This window comes from Drosophila innubila, assembly GCF_004354385.1.
Source record: "Drosophila innubila isolate TH190305 chromosome 3L unlocalized genomic scaffold, UK_Dinn_1.0 7_D_3L, whole genome shotgun sequence".
Lineage (NCBI taxonomy): Eukaryota > Metazoa > Arthropoda > Insecta > Diptera > Drosophilidae > Drosophila > Drosophila innubila.
The window spans coordinates 114,447-136,378 of NW_022995378.1; the positions used below are offsets into that span (position 1 = coordinate 114,447).

The 21,932-nt window shown below is 27.7% G+C and overlaps 1 non-coding gene and 2 pseudogenes across 1 annotated transcript; all 3 read right to left on the bottom strand.

Annotated features, from left to right (window-relative positions):
* Nucleotides 1–7,135: 7,135 nt before the first annotated feature.
* LOC117789394 lies at nucleotides 7,136–11,090 on the bottom strand. Its single transcript, XR_004617900.1, has one exon. It is a non-coding gene; the product is annotated as a large subunit ribosomal RNA (ribosomal RNA).
* A 387-nt stretch (nucleotides 11,091–11,477) lies between these two features.
* On the bottom strand, nucleotides 11,478–11,644 carry LOC117789373 (annotated as a pseudogene).
* A 603-nt stretch (nucleotides 11,645–12,247) lies between these two features.
* LOC117789387 lies at nucleotides 12,248–14,221 on the bottom strand (annotated as a pseudogene).
* Nucleotides 14,222–21,932: the final 7,711 nt, after the last annotated feature.

Consider the following 21,932-nt stretch of genomic DNA (forward strand, 5'->3'; position numbering starts at 1 on the left):
CCTATATAGGTTTTTTGCCACGCTTTCTAAAATTCAATTAGTTTTTCAAATGCTACCTCTTAATTTAATCAAGTGCATGCATCAATATATTTATGCACTATTAAACTTCATTATTTTTGCACCACACATTATAAATACCCAATGCCGGCAAGACAACACTCCACCGTCATATAATTTCGGTATATTAAATTTTTTCATATGACTTGCCTTGCGCGACACCACTCCACCTATATAGGTTTTTTGCCACGCTTTCTAAAATTTACCATTTTTTCAAATGACAATTTTTATTTCTCATACCTATGCATATATTTATATAATAATGCACTGTAAAACTTCATTATTTTTGCACCACATATTATAAATATCCAATGCCGGCAAGACAACACTCCACCGTCATATAATTTCGGTATGTTAAATTTTTCATATGACTTGCCTTGCGCGACACCACTCCACCTATATAGGTTTTTTGCCACGCTTTCTAAAATTCAATTAGTTTTTCAAATGCTACCTCTTAATTTAATCAAGTGCATGCATCAATATATTTATGCACTATTAAACTTCATTATTTTTGCACCACACATTATAAATACCCAATGCCGGCAAGACAACACTCCACCGTCATATAATTTCGGTATGTTAAATTTTTTCATATGACTTGCCTTGCGCGACACCACTCCACCTATATAGGTTTTTTGCCACGCTTTCTAAAATTTACCATTTTTTCAAATGACAATTTTTATTTCTCATACCTATGCATATATTTATATAATAATGCACTGTAAAACTTCATTATTTTTGCACCACATATTATAAATATCCAATGCCGGCAAGACAACACTCCACCGTCATATAATTTCGGTATGTTAAATTTTTTCATATGACTTGCCTTGCGCGACACCACTCCACCTATATAGGTTTTTTGCCACGCTTTCTAAAATTTACCATTTTTTCAAAGGACGATCTGTTTTTCATACATAAATGTACTGTTATAAAATGTCTATGTCATATGAAAGTACTCTATTATATTGTTTATTTAAATGTCTGTCATATGAAAATATAATTTTACTTATATCAAATATGATTTATTTTTGTGGTCATATGAAATTTTTTTATTTTATGGGAGTTGATTTTATTTGTCATATAATATGGTTATGACATAAGAAAGTTGAATTTTTCTTGTCATATAAAATTTTTATGTCATATGAAATTTGACTTTTTCTTGTAGTCATATGAAATTTTTATTGTTATTTGAGAATTGTTATATTTTTGTCATATAATATGGTTATAAAAAATGAAAGTTGAATTTTACTTGTCATATGAAATTTGTCTCTTTTTGTTGTAGTCATATGAAATATTTATGTTTGAATTGTTCGTGTCATATGAAATTTTTATGTCTTGTGAAATTTGCCTTTTTTTTGTATTTATAAGAAATTTGTATGTTATATGAGATTTGTTTAATTCTTGTCATATTATATGGTTATGACAAATAAATGTTGAATTTTACATGTCATAAGAAATTTAACTTTATTTTGTAGTCATATGAAATTTTTATATTATTTGGGAGTTGACTTTGTTTTGTCATAAAATATGGCTGTGACTTAAGAAAGTTGAATTTTTCTTGTCATATGATATTTTTATGTCATGAGAAATTTGACTTTTATTTTGTAGTCATATGAAATTTTTATGTTTGAATTTTTCTAGTCATATGAAATTTTTATGTCATGTGAAATTTGCCTTTTTTTTGTATTTATATGAAATTTTTATGTTATATGAGATTTGTTTAATTCTTGTCATATTATATGGTTATGACAAATAAATGTTGAATTTTACATGTCCTAAGAAATTTAACTTTTTTTTGTAGTCATATGAAATTTTTTTGTTTGAATTTTTTGCGTCATATGAAATTTTATGTCATGTGAAATTGATTTTTTTTTTTGTATTTTAATTTGAATTTTTATTTAAATGAGATGTGTTTAATTATTGTCATATAATATGGTTATGACAAATAATAGTTAAATTTTACTTGTCATATAAAATTTGACTCTTTTCTTTGTAGTCATATGAAATTTATGTGTTATATGAGAGTTGAATTTTTCTTGTCATATGAATTTTACTTGTCATATGAAATTTGTCTCTTTTTGTTGTAGTCATATGAAATATTTATGTTTGAATTGTTCGTGTCATATGAAATTTTTATGTCTTGTGAAATTTGCCTTTTTTTTGTGTTTATAAGAAATTTGTATGTTATATGAGATTTGTTTAATTCTTGTCATATTATATGGTTATGACAAATAAATGTTGAATTTTACATGTCATAAGAAATTTAACTTTATTTTGTAGTCATATGAAATTTTTATATTATTTGGGAGTTGACTTTGTTTTGTCATAAAATATGGCTGTGACTTAAGAAAGTTGAATTTTTCTTGTCATATGATATTTTTATGTCATGAGAAATTTGACTTTTATTTTGTAGTCATATGAAATTTTTATGTTTGAATTTTTCTAGTCATATGAAATTTTATGTCATGTGAAATTTTTTTTTTGTATTTATATGAAATTTTTATGTTATATGAGATTTGTTTAATTCTTGTCATATTATATGGTTATGACAAATAAATGTTGAATTTTACATGTCCTAAGAAATTTAACTTTTTTTGTAGTCATATGAAATTTTTTGTTTGAATTTTTTGCGTCATATGAAATTTTTATGTCATGTGAAAATTGATTTTTTTTTTTGTATTTTAATTTGAATTTTTATTTAAATGAGATGTGTTTAATTATTGTCATATAATATGGTTATGACAAATAATAGTTAAATATTACTTGTCATATAAAATTTGACTCTTTTCTTTGTAGTCATATGAAATTTATGTGTTATATGATAGTTGAATTTTTCTTGTCATATGAAATTTTTATATGAAATTTGACTTTTTTGTAGTCATATGAAATTTTATATGTTTGAATTTTCGTGTCATATGAAATTTATGTCTTGTGAAATTTTTTTTTTGTATTTATAAGAAATTTTATGTTATATGAGATTTGTTTAATTCTTGTCATATTATATGGTTATGACAAAAAATGTTGAATTTTACATGTCATAAGAAATTTAACTTTTTTGTAGTCATATGAAATTTTATATTATTTGGGAGTTGACTTTGTTTTGTCATAAAATATGGCTGTGACTTAAGAAAGTTGAATTTTTCTTGTCATATGATATTTTTATGTCATGAGAAATTTGACTTTTATTTTGTAGTCATATGAAATTTTATGTTTGAATTTTTCTAGTCATATGAAATTTTTATGTCATGTGAAATTTGCCTTTTTGTATTTATATGAAATTTTTATGTTTTATGAGATTTGTTTAATTCTTGTCATATTATATGGTTATGACAAATAAATGTTGAATTTTACATGTCCTAAGAAATTTAACTTTTTTTGTAGTCATATGAAATTTTTTTGTTTGAATTTTTTTGTCATATGAAATTTTTATGTCATGTAAAAATTGATTTTTTTTTTTTGTATTTTAATTTGAATTTTTATTTAAATGAGATGTGTTTAATTATTGTCATATAATATGGTTATGACAAATAATAGTTAAATATTACTTGTCATATAAAATTTGACTCTTTTCTTTGTAGTCATATGAAATTTATGTGTTATATGAGAGTTGAATTTTTCTTGTCATATGAATTTTACTTGTCATATGAAATTTGTCTTTTTGTAGTCATATGAAATTTTATATGTTTGAATTTTTCATATATGAAATTTTATGTCTTGTGAAATTTGCCTTTTTTGTATTTATAAGAAATTTTATGTTATATGAGATTTGTTTAATTCTTGTCATATTATATGGTTATGACAAAAAATGTTGAATTTTACATGTCATAAGAAATTTAACTTTTTTGTAGTCATATGAAATTTTATATTATTTGGGAGTTGACTTTGTTTTGTCATAAAATATGGCTGTGACTTAAGAAAGTTGAATTTTTCTTGTCATATGATATTTTTATGTCATGAGAAATTTGACTTTTATTTTGTAGTCATATGAAATTTTTATGTTTGAATTTTTCTAGTCATATGAAATTTTATGTCATGTGAAATTTTTTTTTGTATTTATATGAAATTTTTATGTTATATGAGATTTGTTTAATTCTTGTCATATTATATGGTTATGACAAATAAATGTTGAATTTTACATGTCCTAAGAAATTGAACTTTTTTTGTAGTCATATGAAATTTTTTTTGTTTGAATTTTTTGCGTCATATGAAATTTTTATGTCATGTGAAAATTGATTTTTTTTTTTTGTATTTTAATTTGAATTTTTATTTAAATGAGATGTGTTTAATTATTGTCATATAATATGGTTATGACAAATAATAGTTAAATATTACTTGTCATATAAAATTTGACTCTTTTCTTTGTAGTCATATGAAATTTATGTGTTATATGATAGTTGAATTTTTCTTGTCATATGAAATTTTTATGTCATATGAAATTTTTATGTCATATGAAATTTGACTTTTTTTTGTAGTCATATGAAATTTTATATGTTTGAATTTTTCGTGTCATATGAAATTCTTATGTCTTGTGAAATTTGCCTTTTTTTTGTATTTATAAGAAATTTTTATGTTATATGAGATTTGTTTAATTCTTGTCATATTATATGGTTATGACAAAAAAATGTTGAATTTTACATGTCATAAGAAATTTAACTTTTTTTTGTAGTCATATGAAATTTTTATATTATTTGGGAGTTGACTTTGTTTTGTCATAAAATATGGCTGTGACTTAAGAAAGTTGAATTTTTCTTGTCATATGATATTTTTATGTCATGAGAAATTTGACTTTTATTTTGTAGTCATATGAAATTTTATGTTTGAATTTTCTAGTCATATGAAATTTTATGTCATGTGAAATTTGCCTTTTTTTGTATTTATATGAAATTTTTATGTTATATGAGATTTGTTTAATTCTTGTCATATTATATGGTTATGACAAATAAATGTTGAATTTTACATGTCCTAAGAAATTGAACTTTTTTTTGTAGTCATATGAAATTTTTTTGTTTGAATTTTTTGCGTCATATGAAATTTTTATGTCATGTGAAAATTGATTTTTTTTCTTTGTATTTTAATTTGAATTTTTATTTAAATGAGATGTGTTTAATTATTGTCATATAATATGGTTATGACAAATAATAGTTAAATTTTACTTGTCATATAAAATTTGACTCTTTTCTTTGTAGTCATATGAAATTTATGTGTTATATGAGAGTTGAATTTTTCTTGTCATATGAAATTTTTATGTCATATGAAATTTGACTTTTTTTTGTAGTCATATGAAATTTATATGTTTGAATTTTTCGTGTCATATGAAATTCTTATGTCATGTGAATATGAAATTTTTATGTCATGTGAAATTTGACTTTATTTTGTAGTCATATGAAATTGTTGTGTTATATGAGATTTGTTTAATTTTTGTCGTATAATATGGCTATGACAAATAATAGTTAAATTTTACTAGTCATATGAAATTTATGTGTTATATGAGAGTTGACTTTTTATTTGTCATATAATATGGTTTTGACTAAATAAAAGTTGAATTTTTCTTGTCATGAGAAATTTGACTTTTTTGTAGTCATATGAAATTTTATATGTTTGAATTTTTCGTGTCATATAAAATTCTTATGTCATGTGAATATGAAATTTTTATGTCATGTGAAATTTGACTTTATTTTGTAGTCATATGAAATTGTTGTGTTAATATGGTTGTGACATAATAAAGTTAAATTTTACTTGTCGTATGAAATTTATGTGTTATATGAGAGTTGACTTTTTTTTTTTTTGTCATATAGTATGGTTATGACATAGGAAAGTTGAATTTTTCTAGTCACTTTTACTTTTTTTTTTAAGTGAAAGTTAAATTTATTTTGAAATTCCTTTGTCATACTTTAAATACCGACGTTTATCAAAATATGTTCATATTTTCATGAACAAATTATAATCACAAGCTATAATATTATAATATAATAGAGAGGCTTACAGTAAGAGAATCTCGTTAAATCTTTTCAAATGCGTCACTATTTTGATGACAAGACAGTTGGCTACCAATATAAACATATTTTAATATACATCAGAAAATAATATATTATCTTATTGTTTCAATCACACCAAAATTATTTCTTCAACATATTTTCATGCACAAATTTATAATCACAAGCTATAATATTATGTAGAAACTTAGGGACACAGTAAGAATCTCAATAAATCTTTTCAAATGCGTCACTATTATGATGACGAGACAATTGGCTACCGATATATACATATTTTAAATATATACGTGTTTATCAAAATTTCTTTAATATACTCCAGAAATGAATTTCTTTTTTTTTTATTAAGTGTTAAGACAAAATTATTTCTCCAACACATTTCCATTCACAAATTTTTTAACACAAGCTATAAGTTATAATATTACATCGAAACAACTTACGGACACAGTAAGAACCTCATTAAATCTTATCAAATGCGTCACTAGTATGATGACGAGACAATTGGCTACCGATATAATCATATTTAGAGTATCGCCGTTAATCAAAATTTCTTTAATATACTTCACAGATTAATGCATTTTTAATTAAGTTTTGTTAATACAAAATTGTTTCTCCAACACATTTTCATTCACAAATTTACAATCACAAGCTATAAGTTGTAATATTATATTGAAGCTTACGGACACAGTAAGAATCTCATTAAATCTTTTCATATACGTCACTAATATGATGACGAGACAATTGGCTACCATTTTTATTTTATTTAAACTTTATATAAATCAATGAAATTATATATAATATATTTCTATTATATATATTTCATATATACATACATTTAAGTCTTTTTAAATACGTCACTAATATGATGACGAGACATTTGGCTACCATTTCAAATGAAATTTTTCATAAATCATATATGTATAAAAATACAGATATCATATGTTATACATTATATATAATATTTTATGCCCATAGACATATATATTATACATAGCATATACATACCATCCCTGTAAATATATATATATATTTATATATCTTTACATATTAATATGTGTGTGTTTATTGATCGATTTTTTTAATTGTCGAATCATCAAGCAAAGGATAAGCTTCAGTGGATCGCAGTATGGCAGCTGCTCAACCACTTACAACACCTTGCCTGTTATAAAAGTCGTTTACAATTGATTCTAGGCTTTGTCATTGTATTAAATAATGTTTTAATATATAACTAGCGCGGCATCAGGTGATCGAAGATCCTCCCAATTTACTATGTTATACGTAACATTGGCATCACATCCATTGTCGTCTATTAAATGAATAACAAACTTTTAATGGTTTAGAAGCCATACAATGCAAATTGCCCCTTATTTATCATTGCAGTCCAGCACGGATACGACCTTAGAGGCGTTCAGGCATAATCCAACGGACGTAGCGTCATACCACTGTTCGCTCGAACAAGTATTGTGCCATTGGTCCGTACCTGCGGTTCCTCTCGTACTACGCAGGAATGCTGTCGCAACAACGTTTTGTCATTAGTAGGGTAAAACTAACCTGTCTCACGACGGTCTAAACCCAGCTCACGTTCCCTTGCATGGGTGAACAATCCAACGCTTGGTGAATTTTGCTTCACAATGATAGGAAGAGCCGACATCGAAGGATCAAAAAGCGACGTCGCTATGAACGCTTGGCCGCCACAAGCCAGTTATCCCTATGGTAACTTTTCTGACACCTCTTGTTAAAAACTCTTTAAACCAAAAGGATCGATAGGCCGAGCTTTTGCTGTCCCTGTGTTTACTGAACACCGAGATCAAGTCAGCATTTGCCCTTTTGCTCTATGTGTGGTTTCTGTCCGCACTGAGCTGGCCTTGGGACACCTCCGTTATTATTTGAGAGATGTACCGCCCCAGTCAAACTCCCTACCTGGCAATGTCCTTGAATTGGATCATACCTGAGTAATTGGAGTTATACCAAATTATTAAATCAAAAGTACATAAATGCACTCTCTCATTAAAGAATTTGTTTGCGATTATATAACAAACTCGTGATACTTTGATCAAGAAGCTTGCATCAAAACCCAATACCATAAGATATAATAAATATATCCGTATAATGGCTAGGAAATGATACACGTTCCATTTAATCAAGTAAGTAAGGAAACAATAAGAGTAGTGGTATTTCATTGTCGATACTAAACCGAAATCTAATATCTCCCACTTATTCTACACCTCTTATGTCTCCTTACACTGCCAGATTAGAGTCAAGCTCAAAAGGGTCTTCTTTCCCCCGCTAATTATTCCAAGCCCGTTCCCTTGGCTGTGGTTTCGCTAGATAGTAGATAGGGACAGTAGGAATCTCGTTAATCCATTCATGCGCGTCACTAATTAGATGACGAGGCATTTGGCTACCTTAAGAGAGTCATAGTTACTCCCGCCGTTGACCCGCGCTTACTTGAATTTCTTCACTTTGACATTCAGAGCACTGGGCAGAAATCACATTGTGTCAACACCCGCTAGGGCCATCACAATGCTTTGTTTTAATTAGACAGTCGGATTCCCCAAGTCCGTGCCAGTTCTGAATTGATTGTTAATTGATAATCGTTATAATTTAAAAGAACTAATTGGTTACCCAATTAGTATTCTTAAAAATTTTAGCAAGAAAGTTCCACAATTGGCTACGTAACTAAACTATCCGGGGAACAAGAAACTACCATAAATGATAGAAACTCTATTTACCCAGAACGAGCACATAAACCATGTTATTGTTTCCCAATCAAGCCCGACTATCTCAATCTTCAGAGCCAATCCTTATCCCGAAGTTACGGATCTAATTTGCCGACTTCCCTTACCTACATTATTCTATCGACTAGAGACTCTTCACCTTGGAGACCAGCTGCGGATATTGGTACGGCCTGTTGAGAAGTTTGCGTGTCCCCACCATAAATTTTCAAGGTCCGAGGAGAAAATATCGACACAACAGTATATGTCATGCTCTTCTAGCCCATCTACCATATCTCTCTGCGAAAGACTTCCATGGTAGTACGGCTATAAAACAGAAAAGAAAACTCTTCCGATACCTCTCGACGGCTTCTTTATGGTCGTTCCTGTTGCCAGGATGAGCACGAGGCCCATATTTAATAACAAACGGATACTCAACAGGTTACGGAATTGGAACCGTATTCCCTTTCGTTCAAAATTATTCAAGTGTATTAATTTTCCAAAATTTTAAATATTGACAACTTTTTTACTTGAAAATTTTCGGCTTTCGCCTTGAACTTAGGACCGACTAACTCGTGATCAACCACTGTTCACACGAAACCCTTCTCCACTTCAGTCCTCCAAGGTCTCATTCGATTATTTGCTACTACCACCAAGATCTGTACCAATGACGGCTCCATGCAGGCTTACGCCAAACACTTCTATGCACACCATTGTACCTTCCTACTCACTAAAGTTTCAAAATTTATATTACAAGTAATATAAATCATCTACTTTAGCGGTAATGTATAGGTATACAACTTAAGCGCCATCCATTTTAAGGGCTAGTTGCTTCGGCAGGTGAGTTGTTACACACTCCTTAGCGGATTTCGACTTCCATGATCACCGTCCTGCTGTTTTAAGCAACCAACGCCTTTCATGGTTTCTGAATGAGTTGTTAATTTGGGCACCGTAACATTACGTTTGGTTCATCCCACAGCGCCAGTTCTGCTTACCAAAAGTGGCCCACTGGGCACATTATATCATAACCTTAAACTTCATATCAAGAAAGTTAAGGTTCTTACCCATTTAAAGTTTGAGAATAGGTTAAGATCGTTTCGACCCTAAGGCCTCTAATCATTCGCTTTACCAGATAAGATTATTTTATACAACAGTTAAATGCACCAGCTATCCTGAGGGAAACTTCGGAAGGAACCAGCTACTAGATGGTTCGATTGGTCTTTCGCCCCTATACTCAATTCTGACAATCGATTTGCACGTCAGAACTGTTTCGGTCTTCCATCAGGGTTTCCCCTGACTTCAACCTGATCAAGTATAGTTCACCATCTTTCGGGTCACAGCATATATGCTCAAGGTACGTTCCAGTTAGAGGCATAAATAATATAAATATTATCATACATAACTATATAGAACGCCCCGGGATTGTGTTAATTAACTATAAATAGTTAAAAAACTAATCCCATTAATAGTCAAGTTAATTACGCTATTAGGTTTTATCCCAATAACTTGCACATATGTTAGACTCCTTGGTCCGTGTTTCAAGACGGGTCCCGAAGGTATCCTGAATCTTTCGCATTGTTAATCATACAAGTGCATATAATAAACACAAAAATCAATGATAATCATGCCATTATATAATTCCGAAAAATTAACGCACTGTATTCATATAAATCTATCAGCACTTTATCAAATTTATGACATTTATTTTATGTTAAAATGCAAGCATTTTAATTTAAATAAGCAATTGACTAAAATTTTTTGATAAATTAATTGATACTAATAGATTACAATGTCCTTATATGGAAAAAATGCACACTATTATTATAATATTGTTTAAATATTACAATTTTAATGATGAATTTTCCATAATGGATATTCAGGTTCATCGGGCTTAACCTCTAAGCAGTTTCACGTACTATTTAACTCTCTATTCAGAGTTCTTTTCAACTTTCCCTCACGGTACTTGTTTACTATCGGTCTCATGGTTATATTTAGTTTTAGATGGAGTTTACCACCCACTTAGTGCTGCACTATCAAGCAACACGACTCTTTGGAAACACCATCTAATAATCATTAACGTTATACGGGCCTGGCACCCTCTATGGGTAAATGGCCTCATTTAAGAAGGACTTAAATCGTTAATTTCTCATACTAGAATATTGATGTTCCATACACTGCATCTCACATTTGCCATATAGACAAAGTGACTTAGTGCTGAACTGATTTCTTTTCGCTCGCCGCTACTAAGAAAATCCTTGTTAGTTTCTTTTCCTCCCCTAATTAATATGCTTAAATTCAGGGGGTAGTCCCATATGAGTTGAGGTTGTATAATTATACTTATATATTAGTTATTATAAAACATGATGATTATAATAACAATTTGAAATATACTATAATTTTGAAGTTCCATAATATTGACAAATGTTTTATTCTTTATCTCATCATAAATAAGAGGCAATTCTAGTTAAAAAAAAAATTCTTTATGCTAGACATTCCTCAGTATTATTTGAATAAAATAAAGAATATATAATTCTTCAAATTTTCTCATACAAATATATACAACAAGAGAAGTATAGATATTTCGTTATTTATTTTAATATTATGAATATATTATGAGTAAATGTTTTGCAACATTACAATATATATTATCCAATAATATACCATATGCTTAAAATTTCGAAAAATTTTAAACAACTTATTTAGCATAGTCTTACAACCCTCAACCATATGTAGTCCAAGCAGCACTCTAAAATTAATTAAAGTACATAACAGCATGGACTGCGATATGCGTTCAAAATGTCGATGTTCATGTGTCCTGCAGTTCACAGTTTGCTGCGTTCTTCATCGATCCATGAGCCGAGTGATCCACCGCTTAGAGTAATACAAATTTTTGGTTTATTTCATTACGTCATATATTCTTTTATTGAAAGAAATTAAAAATACACCATTTTACTGGCATATATCAATTCCTTCAATAAATTTTTTTATACCTAAAAAAATGTTGCGAAATGTCTTAGTTTTACATAATCAATGAAAATACGGTATATGACAACTATATAAAATATATTTAATTGTATTATAATCGATATATGTAAAGCATTAACCTGAACAAACAGGTACAACATTATATTTTAGGTTGTTGCGTTTATACAATGTATGCGCATGTTAATAATGAACAATACATTTGTGCAACGCATGTATATTATGGCACATATATACGCAGTTAATAATTTGTCTTGCCCAAAACACATAAAATGTGTAATATACATTTATACAATATGAATATGACAAATAAAATTTATAACAAAGTAATTTTATTGTATAAATTATACATTACAACACAATTTCAAATGTTTGAGCAAAGTAAATTATTTATTTTATTATTGACAATTAAAAATTTTTCTTTATTTTCGTTAAAATATATTTCTATATATTAATGAAAAAAAAATTTTTATTTTATTAACGGTTAGATGCATTATACAATAATGATCCTTCCGCAGGTTCACCTACGGAAACCTTGTTACGACTTTTACTTCCTCTAAATAATCAAGTTCGGTCAACTTTTGCGAAACAACCGTAACACACAAGGCGTCACAGTGATCACGTCCGGAGACCTCACTAAATAATTCAATCGGTAGTAGCGACGGGCGGTGTGTACAAAGGGCAGGGACGTAATCAATGCGAGTTAATGACTCACACTTACTGGGAATTCCAAGTTCATGTGAACAGTTTCAGTTCACAATCCCAAGCATGAAAGTGGTTCAGCGGTTTACCGGACCTCTCGGTCTAGGAAATACACGTTGATACTTTCATTGTAGCGCGTGCAGCCCAGGACATCTAAGGGCATCACAGACCTGTTATTGCTCAATCTCATTATTGCTAGACGCAATTTGTCCATTTAAGAAGCTAGTGTCCTTATAATGGGACAAACCAACAGGTACGGCTCCACTTATATAAACACATTCAAACACAATAAACATTTTACTGCCACCATGAATGAAGGCTATATAAGCTTCAACACCATAATCCTGAAGATATCTATTTAATATATTTGAGTCTCGTTCGTTATCGGAATTAACCAGACAAATCACTCCACCAACTAAGAACGGCCATGCACCACCACCCACAAATTCGAGAAAGAGCTCTCAATCTGTCTTACACTTATGTTCGGACCTGGTAAGTTTCCCCGTGTTGAGTCAAATTAAGCCGCAGGCTCCACTCCTGGTGGTGCCCTTCCGTCAATTCCTTTAAGTTTCAGCTTTGCAACCATACTTCCCCCGGAGCCCAAAAGCTTTGGTTTCCGGGAAGCGACTGAGAGAGCCATAAAAGTAGCTACACCCAATTGCTAGCTGGCATCGTTTATGGTTAGAACTAGGGCGGTATCTGATCGCCTTCGAACCTCTAACTTTCGTTCTTGATTAATGAAAACATCTTTGGCAAATGCTTTGCTTAAGTCTTACGACGGTCCAAGAATTTCACCTCGCGTCGTAATACTAATGCCCCAAACTGCTTCTATTAATCATTACCTCTTGATCTGAAAACCAATGAAAGCAGAACAGAGGTCTTATTTCATTATCCCATGCACAGAATATTCAGGCATTTGAAGCCTGCTTTAAGCACTCTAATTTGTTCAAAGTAATTGTACCGGCCCACAATAACACTCGATGAAGAGCACTAATGCAGGTTTTAAATAGAGGAACATATAAAAAAATAGTATTTAATTACATATAAGAACTCCACCGGTAATATGCTTACATACATAAAGGTATAGTACTAACTACAATTGTAAGTTGCACTACCCGTATGAAGCACAAGTTCAACTACGAACGTTTTAACTGCAACAACTTTAATATACGCTATTGGAGCTGGAATTACCGCGGCTGCTGGCACCAGACTTGCCTCCAATAGGTCCTTGTTAAAGGATTTAAAGTGTACTCATTCCAATTACAGGCCTCGGATATGAGTCCTGTATTGTTATTTTTCGTCACTACCTCCCTGAGCTGGGAGTGGGTAATTTACGCGCCTGCTGCCTTCCTTAGATGTGGTAGCCGTTTCTCAGGCTCCTCTCCGGAATCGAACCCTGATTCCCCGTTACCTGTTGCAAACCATGGTAGTCCTAGATACTACCATCAAAAGTTGATAGGGCAGACATTTGAAAGATCTGTCGTCGGTACAAGACCATACGATCTGCATGTTATCTAGAGTTCAACCAGTGTAACGATCTTGCGATCGCTTGGTTTTAGCCTAATAAAAGCACACGTTCCAAAAGGTCCGTGTTTTAATTGCATGTATTAGCTCTAGAATTACCACAGTTATCCAAGTAACTGTTAACGATCTAAGGAACCATAACTGATATAATGAGCCTTTTGCGGTTTCACTTTTATTTCGTGTGTACTTAGACATGCATGGCTTAATCTTTGAGACAAGCATATAACTACTGGCAGGATCAACCAGAATAATGTGTTATTTCTATGTGTAAATATTTTTACACATATAAATATTTTTAAATATGTAATAGACATGACAACTCATTAATATTTTTGAATAAATATGACATGCATATAGAGAACGAATATGGCTAAATTTAAATAGCAATCATGTTCGTTAGTTATAAAAAAAAACATTTTTTTATAAATATATATATACAAAATATATACATATTAATTTGTTCAAAAATATCTTTATATTTACACTTACTTAATATAAATTCATCACACGTACATTATTTAAATTCAAAATAAATTGAATAAAAATTTATTTAATTTTGATTACAAATTGATAATTTATCTACATTTTGTATATATGTGTTAATAAATATTATATTAAATAAAACCTTTATCCACAATATATTTACATTGTGTTAAAGTTTAATTATTTTAATTTCCAATATACTATACATGTGCACACTGCCCTTGCATTGGAGAATCGAAAAATATGTAATTCAATTTTCCAACCAGGTAATACTAAACCACCAACCAATTATATATAAACCTGTTGGTGGTTCTATTTTTAATGAAAGTTTATGCTTGCTAAATTAACGATAATGTGAAACCTATTTAGTATATATTGAAGAACAATATACCTTGGCCAATTCCACTATTATCTAACAATTGCATATTATTACCGCAAGCGTTCAAAGACAACAAATAACGAATAACTTTCATTTTCATTGACAACATTTATTATTATATGCGTCGAACACATATAATAGATGAACACACCCTGCTCACCATGTAAAGGTTTTTTGCCACGCTTTCTAAAATTCAATTAGTTTTTTAAATGCTACCTCTTAATATAATCAAGTGCATGCATCAATATATTTATGCACTATTAAACTTCATTATTTTTGCACCACACATTATAAATACCCAATGTCGGCAAGACAACACTCCACCGTCATATAATTTCGGTATGTTAAATTTTTCATATGACTTGCCTTGCGCACACCACTCCACCTATATAGGTTTTTTGCCACGCTTTCTAAAATTCAATTAGTTTTTCAAATGCTACCTCTTAATTTAATCAAGTGCATGCATCAATATATTTATGCACTATTAAACTTCATTATTTTGCACCACATTATAAATACCCAATGCCGGCAAGACAACACTCCACCGTCATATAATTTCGGTATATTAAATTTTTCATATGACTTGCCTTGCGCGACACCACTCCACCTATATAGGTTTTTTGCCACGCTTTCTAAAATTTACCATTTTTTCAAATGACAATTTTTATTTCTATACCTATATATATTTATATAATAATGCACTGTAAAACTTCATTATTTTTGCACCACATATTATAAATATCCAATGCCGGCAAGACAACACTCCACCGTCATATAATTTCGGTATGTTAAATTTTTTCATATGACTTGCCTTGCGCGACACCACTCCACCTATATAGGTTTTTTGCCACGCTTTCTAAAATTCAATTAGTTTTTCAAATGCTACCTCTTAATTTAATCAAGTGCATGCATCAATATATTTATGCACTATTAAACTTCATTATTTTTGCACCACACATTATAAATACCCAATGCCGGCAAGACAACACTCCACCGTCATATAATTTCGGTATGTTAAATTTTTTCATATGACTTGCTTGCGCGACACCACTCCACCTATATAGGTTTTTGCCACGCTTTCTAAAATTTACCATTTTTCAAATGACAATTTTATTTCATACCTATGCATATATTTATATAATAATGCACTGTAAAACTTCATTATTTTTGCACCATATTATAAATATCCAATGCCGGCAAGACAACACTCCACCGTCATATAATTTCGGTATGTTAAATTTTTTCATATGACTTGCCTTGCGCGACACCACTCCACCTATATAGGTTTTGCCACGCTTTCTAAAATTTACCATTTTTTCAAAGGACGATCTGTTTTTCATACATAAATGTACTGTTATAAAATGTCTATGTCATATGAAAGTACTCTATTATATTGTTTATTTAAATGTCTGTCATATGAAAATATAATTTTACTTATATCAAATATGATTTATTTTTGTATCATATGAAATTTTTTTATTTTATGGAGTTGATTTTATTTGTCATATAATATGGTTATGACATAAGAAAGTTGAATTTTTCTTGTCATATAAAATTTTTTATGTCATATGAAATTTGACTTTTCTTGTAGTCATATGAAATTTTATTGTTATTTGAGAATTGTTATATTTTGTCATATAATATGGTTATAAAAAATGAAAGTTGAATTTTACTTGTCATATGAAATTTGTCTCTTTTGTTGTAGTCATATGAAATATTTATGTTTGAATTGTTCAGTCATATGAAATTTTTATGTCTTGTGAAATTTGCCTTTTTTTTTATTTATAAGAAATTTGTATGTTATATGAGATTTGTTTAATTCTTGTCATATTATATGGTTATGACAAATAAATGTTGAATTTTACATGTCATAAGAAATTTAACTTTATTTTGTAGTCATATGAAATTTTTATATTATTTGGGAGTTGACTTTGTTTTGTCATAAAATATGGCTGTGACTTAAGAAAGTTGAATTTTTCTTGTCATATGATATTTTTATGTCATGAGAAATTTGACTTTTTTTGTAGTCATATGAAATTTTTGTTTGAATTTTTCTAGTCATATGAAATTTTATGTCATGTGAAATTTGCCTTTTTTTTGTATTTATATGAAATTTTTATGTTATATGAGATTTGTTTAATTCTTGTCATATTATATGGTTATGACAAATAAATGTTGAATTTTACATGTCCTAAGAAATTTAACTTTTTTTTGTAGTCATATGAAATTTTTTTGTTTGAATTTTTTGCGTCATATGAAATTTTTATGTCATGTGAAAATTGATTTTTTTTTTTTGTATTTTAATTTGAATTTTTATTTAAATGAGATGTGTTTAATTATTGTCATATAATATGGTTATGACAAATAATAGTTAAATTACTTGTCATATAAAATTTGACTCTTTGTAGTCATATGAAATTTATGTGTTATATGAGAGTTGAATTTTTCTTGTCATATGAATTTTACTTGTCATATGAAATTTGTCTCTTTGTTGTAGTCATATGAAATATTTATGTTTGAATTGTTCGTGTCATATGAAATTTTATGTCTTGTGAAATTTTTTTTTTTGTTTATAAGAAATTTGTATGTTATATGAGATTTGTTTAATTCTTGTCATATTATATGGTTATGACAAATAAATGTTGAATTTTACATGTCATAAGAAATTTAACTTTATTTTGTAGTCATATGAAATTTTTATATTATTTGGGAGTTGACTTTGTTTTGTCATAAAATATGGCTGTGACTTAAGAAAGTTGAATTTTTCTTGTCATATGATATTTTTATGTCATGAGAAATTTGACTTTTATTTTGTAGTCATATGAAATTTTTATGTTTGAATTTTTCTAGTCATATGAAATTTTATGTCATGTGAAATTTGCCTTTTTTTGTATTTATATGAAATTTTATGTTATATGAGATTTGTTTAATTTGTCATATTATATGGTTATGACAAATAAATGTTGAATTTTACATGTCCTAAGAAATTTAACTTTTTTGTAGTCATATGAAATTTTTTTGTTTGAATTTTTTGCGTCATATGAAATTTTTATGTCATGTGAAAATTGATTTTTTTTTTGTATTTTAATTTGAATTTTTATTTAAATGAGATGTGTTTAATTATTGTCATATATATGGTTATGACAAATAATAGTTAAATATTACTTGTCATATAAAATTTGACTCTTTTCTTTGTAGTCATATGAAATTTATGTGTTATATGATAGTTGAATTTTCTTGTCATATGAAATTTTATGTCATATGAAATTTGACTCTTTTTTTGTAGTCATATGAAATTTTATATGTTTGAATTTTCGTGTCATATGAAATTTATGTCTTGTGAAATTTGCCTTTTTTTGTATTTATAAGAAATTTTATGTTATATGAGATTTGTTTAATTTTGTCATATTATATGGTTATGACAAAAAATGTTGAATTTTACATGTCATAAGAAATTTAACTTTTTTGTAGTCATATGAAATTTTATATTATTTGGGAGTTGACTTTGTTTTGTCATAAAATATGGCTGTGACTTAAGAAAGTTGAATTTTTCTTGTCATATGATATTTTTATGTCATGAGAAATTTGACTTTTATTTTGTAGTCATATGAAATTTTTATGTTTGAATTTTTCTAGTCATATGAAATTTTATGTCATGTGAAATTTGCCTTTTTTGTATTTATATGAAATTTTATGTTTTATGAGATTTGTTTAATTCTTGTCATATTATATGGTTATGACAAATAAATGTTGAATTTTACATGTCCTAAGAAATTTAACTTTTTTGTAGTCATATGAAATTTTTTTGTTTGAATTTTTTTGCGTCATATGAAATTTTTATGTCATGTAAAATTGATTTTTTTTTTTGTATTTTAATTTGAATTTTATTTAAATGAGATGTGTTTAATTATTGTCATATATATGGTTATGACAAATAATAGTTAAATATTACTTGTCATATAAAATTTGACTCTTTTCTTTGTAGTCATATGAAATTTATGTGTTATATGAGAGTTGAATTTTTCTATATGAATTTTTATGTCATATGAAATTTGACTTTTTGTAGTCATATGAAATTTTATGTTTGAATTTTCGTGTCATATGAAATTTTATGTCTTGTGAAATTTGCTTTTTTGTATTTATAAGAAATTTTATGTTATATGAGATTTGTTTAATTCTTGTCATATTATATGGTTATGACAAAAAATGTTGAATTTTACATGTCATAAGAAATTTAACTTTTTTTGTAGTCATATGAAATTTTATATATTATTTGGGAGTTGACTTTGTTTTGTCATAAAATATGGCTGTGACTTAAGAAAGTTGAATTTTTCTTGTCATATGATATTTTATGTCATGAGAAATTTGACTTTTATTTTGTAGTCATATGAAATTTTATGTTTGAATTTTTCTAGTCATATGAAATTTTATGTCATGTGAAATTTGCTTTTTTTGTATTTATATGAAATTTTATGTTATATGAGATTTGTTTAATTCTTGTCATATTATATGGTTATGACAAATAAATGTTGAATTTTACATGTCCTAAGAAATTGAACTTTTTTTGTAGTCATATGAAATTTTTTTGTTTGAATTTTTTGTCATATGAAATTTTTATGTCATGTGAAAATTGATTTTTTTTTTTTATTTTAATTTGAATTTTATTTAAATGAGATGTGTTTAATTATTGTCATATAATATGGTTATGACAAATAATAGTTAAATATTACTTGTCATATAAAATTTGACTCTTTTCTTTGTAGTCATATGAAATTTATGTGTTATATGATAGTTGAATTTTTCTTGTCATATGAATTTTATGTCATATGAAATTTGTCATTTTGACTTTTGTAGTCATATGAAATATATGTTTGAATTTTCGTGTCATATGAAATTTTATGTCTTGTGAAATTTTTTTTTGTATTTATAAGAAATTTTATGTTATATGAGATTTGTTTAATTCTTGTCATATTATATGGTTATGACAAAAAATGTTGAATTTTACATGTCATAAGAAATTTAACTTTAGTCATATGAAATTTTATATTATTTGGGAGTTGACTTTGTTTTGTCATAAAATATGGCTGTGACTTAAGAAAGTTGAATTTTTCTTGTCATATGATATTTTATGTCATGAGAAATTTGACTTTTATTTTGTAGTCATATGAAATTTTATGTTTGAATTTTTCTAGTCATATGAAATTTTATGTCATGTGAAATTTGCCTTTTTTATTTATATATGAAATTTTTATGTTATATGAGATTTGTTTAATTCTTGTCATATTATATGGTTATGACAAATAAATGTTGAATTTTACATGTCCTAAGAAATTGAACTTTTTTGTAGTCATATGAAATTTTTTTGTTTGAATTTTTGCGTCATATGAAATTTTATGTCATGTGAAAATTGATTTTTTTTTTTGTATTTTAATTTGAATTTTTATTTAAATGAGATGTGTTTAATTATTGTCATATAATATGGTTATGACAAATAATAGTTAAATTTACTTGTCATATAAAATTTGACTCTTTTCTTTGTAGTCATATGAAATTTATGTGTTATAGAGTTGAATTTTTCTTGTCATATGAAATTTTTATGTCATATGAAATTTGACTTTTGTAGTCATATGAAATTTCATATGTTTGAATTTTTCGTGTCATATGAAATTCTTATGTCATGTGAATATGAAATTTTTATGTCATGTGAAATTTGACTTTATTTTGTAACAGTCATGAAATTGTTGTGTTATATGAGATTTGTTTAATTTTGTCGTATAATATGGCTATGACAAATAATAGTTAAATTTTGTAGTCATATGAAATTTATGTGTATATGAGAGTTGACTTTATTTGTCATATAATATGGTTTTGACTAAATAAAAGTTGAATTTTTCTTGTCATGAGAAATTGACTTTTTGTAGTCATATGAAATTTTATATGTTTGAATTTTTCGTGTCATATAAAATTCTTATGTCATGTGAATATGAAATTTTATGTCATGTGAAATTTGACTTTATTTTGTAGTCATATGAAATTGTTGTGTTAATATGGTTGTGACATAATAAAGTTAAATTTTACTTGTCGTATGAAATTTATGTGTTATATGAGAGTTGACTTTTGTTTTTTTTTGTCATATAGTATGGTTATGACATAGGAAAGTTGAATTTTCTAGTCACTTTTACTTTTTTTTTTTAATGAAAGTTAAATTTATTTTGAAATTCCTTTGTCATACTTTAAATACCGACGTTTATCAAAATATGTTCATATTTTCATGAACAAATTATAATCACAAGCTATAATATTATAATATAATAGAGAGGCTTACGGGGCACAGTAAGAGAATCTCGTTAAATCTTTTCAAATGCGTCACTATTTTGATGACAAGACAGTTGGCTACCAATATAAACATATTTTAATATACATCAGAAAATAATATATTATCTTATTGTTTCAATCACACCAAAATTATTTCTTCAACATATTTTCATGCACAAATTTATAATCACAAGCTATAATATTATGTAGAAACTTAGGGACACAGTAAGAATCTCAATAAATCTTTTCAAATGCGTCACTATTATGATGACGAGACAATTGGCTACCGATATATACATATTTTAAATATATACGTGTTTATCAAAATTTCTTTAATATACTCCAGAAATGAATTTCTTTTTTTTTATTAAGTGTTAAGACAAAATTATTTCTCCAACACATTTCCATTCACAAATTTTTTAACACAAGCTATAAGTTATAATATTACATCGAAACAACTTACGGACACAGTAAGAACCTCATTAAATCTTATCAAATGCGTCACTAGTATGATGACGAGACAATTGGCTACCGATATAATCATATTTAGAGTATCGCCGTTAATCAAAATTTCTTTAATATACTTCACAGATTAATGCATTTTTAATTAAGTTTTGTTAATACAAAATTGTTTCTCCAACACATTTTCATTCACAAATTTACAATCACAAGCTATAAGTTGTAATATTATATTGAAGCTTACGGACACAGTAAGAATCTCATTAAATCTTTTCATATACGTCACTAATATGATGACGAGACAATTGGCTACCATTTTTATTT